Here is a 5,760-nt window from a genome sequence, read left to right as displayed (position 1 = left end):
CACCGGATAGGCCCCATCGATCGCTTATCTGTTCTGATAGTTTTGTGGCAGCCGTTTCTTGCCCCTTTCTTTTCTTTTTCTGTCTCTCGCCCTCGCCCCCGCCCCCGCCCCCACCCCCAAATTCTTTCTAAGAAGACATTTAGGATGTCAGATTCTGGCCACGTGCCCCCCTGGGCACAGGGGGCCAGCAGAGACAAAGGTCTTTGGTACCAAGTGTTCATTCCACAGTGACAGATATTGCCACGCTTGTACTGACCGGGCCTTGAGATCGTGAGTGGGTCAACTCTGAAACTCCCTGTACTCTACTTCTCTCTCGGGTAGGTCCCTGTCCCAACCCTCCGGCTTCTAGCACACACCCAGTGTCACTCTCTCCTCTCGGGATAAAGTTCCAAGTTCCAGATGATCCGATCCGCTCCAAGGAGGAAGGGGAGCTGGCCGGGCCGCCCACTGTGCGCCCCACCCCCACCCCTCCCCACCCCCGTCATAGGGTCCCTTCTTTTCAGGCTGACACTGGCACCGGTTGTCGGGTGTCACCTAGCGGCCACTTTGATCAGCCATCGGGATCGGGATCGGGGAAAGTCAGGTGACGTTGGGAGTTTAAGAGCTGACTCCCCGGGCGGGGGCGGGGGTGGGGGTGGGGTGGGGGTTTTGTGTGGTGTGTGTGTGTGTGTGTGTGTGTGTGTGTGTGTGTGTGTGTGTGTGTGTGGTGGAGGGCGGGGCGTGGTTCGGATCAGCCGCGGGGAGTAGAGCACGGTCCGGTCCCACTCTCTTCTTCCTGGGCCCGCAGCTCTGGGCCCCGCCCGAGGCAGCCCTAGCCTCTGGCGGGTCTCCGCCCACCCGCCCTGTTGTCTGCGGGAGGCGCCCCTCCTCCCGCTCCCTCCCTCCTCCCGGGACCATAGGCCTCTGCCCGTAGTTCTTTTGTTGTTGTTGTTGTTGTTGTTGTTGTTGTTGTTTGCCCTTTTGTTTGTTTCCGTTTTATCTTGTTTTTTAGGCTTACTGAATATCATCTCGGATAAAAATTTAAAGCACAGAATGCCTCATATTATATAACAAGATGTAGCTTTTTATCCTACGCCGAGAGCGATGCATTTTTCTCTTCGGGTCCATTTTCCCGTCCTGGGAGAAATACGAAGTTGCTCGTGATACTTCCCCATCATCTTCCGGTTTCCCCGACTCAGAAACACTGTCAACACGACGTATTCGATGGTATATCTCTGCGTGTGCACGTGGGCGCCCTTACCTATTTCTTTTCGGCATCGGGCTCCTATCTTTTGGTACCTAGGGGGGAAAAAAGAAGAAACCAAAAAAGGACGGAAAGATGTTCTGTCCTTTTACCCTCTCCTCCCCCCCCCCCCCCCCACCAACTTTTGGGAACTCGTCGTCTGGCCTACGTCCCCAAGGCAGGTTAAATCTTTTCTTAAAACTCCCAAGTGGTCCCCTGCCCCCCAGGTGGGCGGCCGGCAGAGTTCACAGAGTTCACAGGCTTTGTTTTTGGCAGAGCCTGGACGATTGAAATCATTAACCGCAATCGTTGCTAAAGCTGAGGACCACAGGCTCCCACCCACCCACCCCCCCGCGCGCCCTTTAAAAGCTCTCTATTTCTGCCTAGCCCTATGTTCGGGAAATCTGGGGGCTTGAGATGGGAAGGTCTACCTTATTTCCTCCTTTACCGGCAAAATAGACTCTCTCTTTCCTTCCTCGTCACACGGCTTGTCCTCCTTATTTGGCCTCGTGGGCAAGTGGCCCAGCTTTCGGTAACACCGAGACTTCTAAGCTGTCTTATCGGTCTTGTTTTGTTTTTACTTTCTTTCCTCTTTTCTTTTTTCTTTTTTTTCTTTTCCTTTTTTTTTTTTTTTTTTTTGAGACAGGATTCCTTTCACTCTGTCCTCTCCCAGCCAGGCCGCCTTGGCCTGATTGTAGCTCACGGCAAGCTCCAAATCCAGGGCTCAAGTGATCCTCTCTGCCTCGGCCTTCTGAGTAGCTGGGACTCTAGGCAAATGCTGTGCTGCCACACCCGGCATAATTTTTCTTTTTTTATATTTTCTTGGTAGAGACGAGGTCTCATCGTGTTACCCAGGCTGGTCTCCGGCTGCTGGGCTCAAGTCATGCTCCCGTCTCTGCCTCCCAAGTTGCTGGGGTCACAGGCATGAGCCACCGTGGCCAGCCAGGTTATTGAAAGGCGATCACTTTGCTATCCTGATACGAAACCCCAAATGTGCGAGTGTGAGGCACCAGACGGAGGGGAGTCCCCGCACCACATTGTCACGGCCGTTGAGGGTGGCTCACGAAAAAGCTGGGATGGGGGTACACGGTAGTGATCAAGGGGATACATTCTAGTGGGATAGCAGAAATATAGAATGTCCTGAAAAACACCAAGTGTCAGAATGCCACAGCAGTCAACGGCTCACAAACTTCCGTTCCCTTGTGTCATGGTAGGCGGCTTACTTTTCTCCTACTCCCTCGGTATGAGTAAAGCCTGACATGGAAAATGTCTACGTCTCATCCAAATCCGTCAAGACGATGGAAGGGGGAACTGGGAGAGGAACAAAGAGAAAACAAGGAAGAAGCAAAACAAGGGAGAAGGGGGACGAGGAGGAGCAGGAGGAAACTGCCTCCCCTGCCCCCGTGCTACCCAACGATACGTGAAGAATGGCCTCTTCCCTCCTCTCCCACCCTGTAACTATGCCTGGAGGTGTACCCTACGGCTACGGTCCTAAAAGAATGTACGACTACTTATAATAGTGGAAGAAACGCGGTCTGATAGGTTTTTGTGCAGTGGGACACCTACCCGGCCAGGGCACTCGCGGTGAATGGAGCTCGCAGGGCGGGCGGGAGGTCGCTCTGGGTGAGTCTGTGAGTTAGCGGTGAGTGGTGAGTGAATGTGAAGGCCTAGGACGTTACCGTAGCTTTTTATAAACCCCGGACGCTTAGGCCACACACGACATTTACCTTCAGAAATTTCTTTCTTCAGTCATACATTAACCTTAGCTTACTGTAAGTGTTTTCACTTCATAAACTTTCCCACGTTGTTTTTTTTTTTTTTTTCCTTTTCCTTTTCCTTTTCTTTCCTTTCCTTTTTTTTTTTTTTTTTTTTCTTTTTTAACCTTTTGGACTCTTTTGTAACACCACGACTTAAAACACAAACACATTGCACTGTCGTACACAGATGTCTTCTTTCTTTCTTTCTTTTTTTTTTTTTTTGAGACAGAGTCTCACTTTATTGCCCGGGCTAGAGTGAGTGCCGTGGCGTCAGCCTAGCTAGCTCACAGCAACCTCACACTCCTGGGCTTAAGCGATCCTACTGCCTCAGCCTCCCGAGTAGCTGGGACTACAGACATGCGCCACCATGCCCGGCTAATTTTTATGTATATATATTTTCAGTTGGCCAGATAATTTCTTTCTATTTTTAGTAGAGACGGGGTCTCGCTCTTGCTCAGGCTGGTCTCGAACTCCTGAGCTCAAACGATCCGCCCGCCTCGGCCTCCCAGAGTGCTAGGATGACAGGCGTGAGCCACCGCGCCCGGCCTGGATGTCTTCTTTCTTTGTGTCCTTATTTATTCTGTAAGGTTTTTCCTACTTTTAAAGCTTTCATCGTTCTATGCACTTTTCAAAACAAACAAACAAACAAACAAACAAACAAACAAACAAATAAATAAATAAATAAATAAATAAATAAATAAAAACTAAAACGGAGGCGGGGGAGGAGGGAGAGGGAGGGAGAGAAATAACACACACATGGATACGTTTCCCAACTCAACCGAGGAAGGGGGCCGAGTCAAGGTTCTCAGGGAGCCACCGGTGACGAAATGGTCAGGCTCAGAATCAGCACGGCAGAGTGGCTGCAGACCCAGGGGGCCTGGACCGGCTACCTGGATGACACTCCGTTTCCGGTAACTCGGGGAGTCATAGATCCCCTTGTGCCTCAGCCTCTTCATCTGCAAATGGGGAAATAATGGTGCCTACCCCACAGGGATATGGTGCAGAGTGAAAAAGCGAATGCAGGCAAAGCACACAGAAGCTCGCGTGGCAAGCGGTAAGCCTGTCATCGTGGTCACAGTCGTTGTTATAGGATCATCTTCCTACGTCCTTGTCTTTTAAAGATTAGTAGAACCTCCCAGAAGATGAGAATAGGCTCCTCCTGAGCAAGTCTCGGCTGTAAAGCCACAGGCATGTTGAGCATGAGGCACAGAAGGCAGAATAAAAACCTGATCCCGGAACATTATGTTCCTGCAGGACATGAAATCATCGAAGGTATGGGAAATCCTACCTTACATCGGTTTTACTGGAACACCTAGGATGGCGGACGCACACGGATGCCCGCGCACGCGCACCCCAAACCTTTTGAGCCTCACAAAACAGTGTAACCCGGGAACACACTATGATGCTCATTAGCGATATATTTGGGCCCCGGTTACTCGTCACTCTGAGCCTGCCTCCTCCTTATCTGTCCAAGGAGAACACTGTTTGTCACAATTATCCTCACCCTACCTAACGCTTCTGGTAAAATTTAAGTGAGAGAACACCCGCTGGACAGAAAAATCTATGTTATCTCCCAATTTTTCTTCCTCCTGATTTCTATCTGAATCTGTGAGCTCGCTTTGGTTCACTTCGGTTTTTCAAGAGGCTCCGGTTACCTTCTCTCCCACCTATATCGGATTGGGTCTGATGGAAGAAAGAAGGAAAAAAAAAAAAAAAAAAAAAAAAAAACATAGTAAAGAAAGCAGAGCAACGTTTGTTTCTGAAGCAACCGATCAAACATTGCTGATGAGCCGGTATTTTCTATTTCAGTAAACCAAGGAGGCCTATTGTCATGAGGCTGTGAGGGGCCCGGGTAAGTTTGGATGATTATCCCTAAAGGAGACAAAGCAGACAGACTAGGGCACGTGTGATTTTAGCAAAGAGAATAAACGGTGACCTCTTTGCCGAGTTGGGCCTTAGCAGACCAAAGGGAAATAAAGGTGTAATAGGACGCTCAATTTTTACTCTGGACACAGATGTCGGGCCCTGAACTGAGAACACTGGGTTTTTTTTACCCTCCTTGATATTCACATAGGCTTAGAGGATGCCGGGGGTGGGGTGGGGGGTGGGGGGGAAGAATACCGAGCCTGTAAGTTATCCCTAAAACTCGGATTTTATGTTCCCTTGCCTTTTCATAACTGAGCGACACACAACATTAAAGAATGGACACAGGCCGGGCGCGTTGCCTCAGGCAGGCCTGTAAACCTAGCACTCTGGGAGGCCGAGGTGGGAGGATCGCTCAAGGTCAGGAGTTCGAGACCAGCCCGAGCAAGAGTGAGACACCCCCCCCCCCCCCATCTCTACTAAAAATATAGGAGGAAATTAGTCAGACAACTAAAAATAGATAGGAAAAAATAGCCGGGCATGGTGGCGCATGCCTGTAGTCCCAGCTCCTCGGGAGGCTGAGGCAGGAGGATCGACTGAGCCCAGGAGTCTGAGGTTGCTGTGAGGTAGGCTGACACCACGGCACTCACTGTAGCCCGGGCAACAGAGTGAGACTCTGTCTCGGGGGAAAAAAAAAAAAAAAAAAAAAAAAAAAGAATGGACACAGACTTCCACAGGTTTGTATGTGGCCCCTTTTACTTATTAACGCTACAGGACCTTAATTATTTGTGCTCTGAATCTGATATTCAAATTATCCTTGTGGCCAACCCGTTTGCACAGTAGATGATAGGGAAAGAGATAAGAGTTCACCGCCTGAATAGATGACAAGCAATGGGGAGTACTGGTGAAATTACAAGT

General features: G+C 50.1%; 2 long non-coding RNA genes across 5 annotated transcripts in view; both read left to right on the top strand.

Moving 5' to 3' along the window:
• LOC123625121 overlaps nucleotides 1-425 on the top strand; it is a 3,826-nt gene extending 3,401 nt beyond the window's left edge. For all 4 annotated transcript variants that reach the window (XR_006730395.1, XR_006730397.1, XR_006730396.1 and 1 more), the window contains one exon: nucleotides 229-425. This is a non-coding gene — a long non-coding RNA (uncharacterized LOC123625121). The remainder of the gene's footprint in view (nucleotides 1-228) is intronic.
• Nucleotides 426-2,126: 1,701 nt separating this feature from the next.
• LOC123625129 lies at nucleotides 2,127-2,491 on the top strand. The gene is made up of 2 exons (XR_006730405.1): nucleotides 2,127-2,168; nucleotides 2,437-2,491. It is a non-coding gene; the product is annotated as an uncharacterized LOC123625129 (long non-coding RNA).
• Nucleotides 2,492-5,760: the final 3,269 nt, after the last annotated feature.

Source organism: Lemur catta, chromosome 20, assembly GCF_020740605.2.
Source record: "Lemur catta isolate mLemCat1 chromosome 20, mLemCat1.pri, whole genome shotgun sequence".
Classification (NCBI taxonomy): Eukaryota; Metazoa; Chordata; class Mammalia; order Primates; family Lemuridae; genus Lemur; species Lemur catta.
The sequence above is the reverse complement of the archived record's forward strand: the minus strand, read 5'-3'. Positions and strand labels throughout refer to the sequence as shown.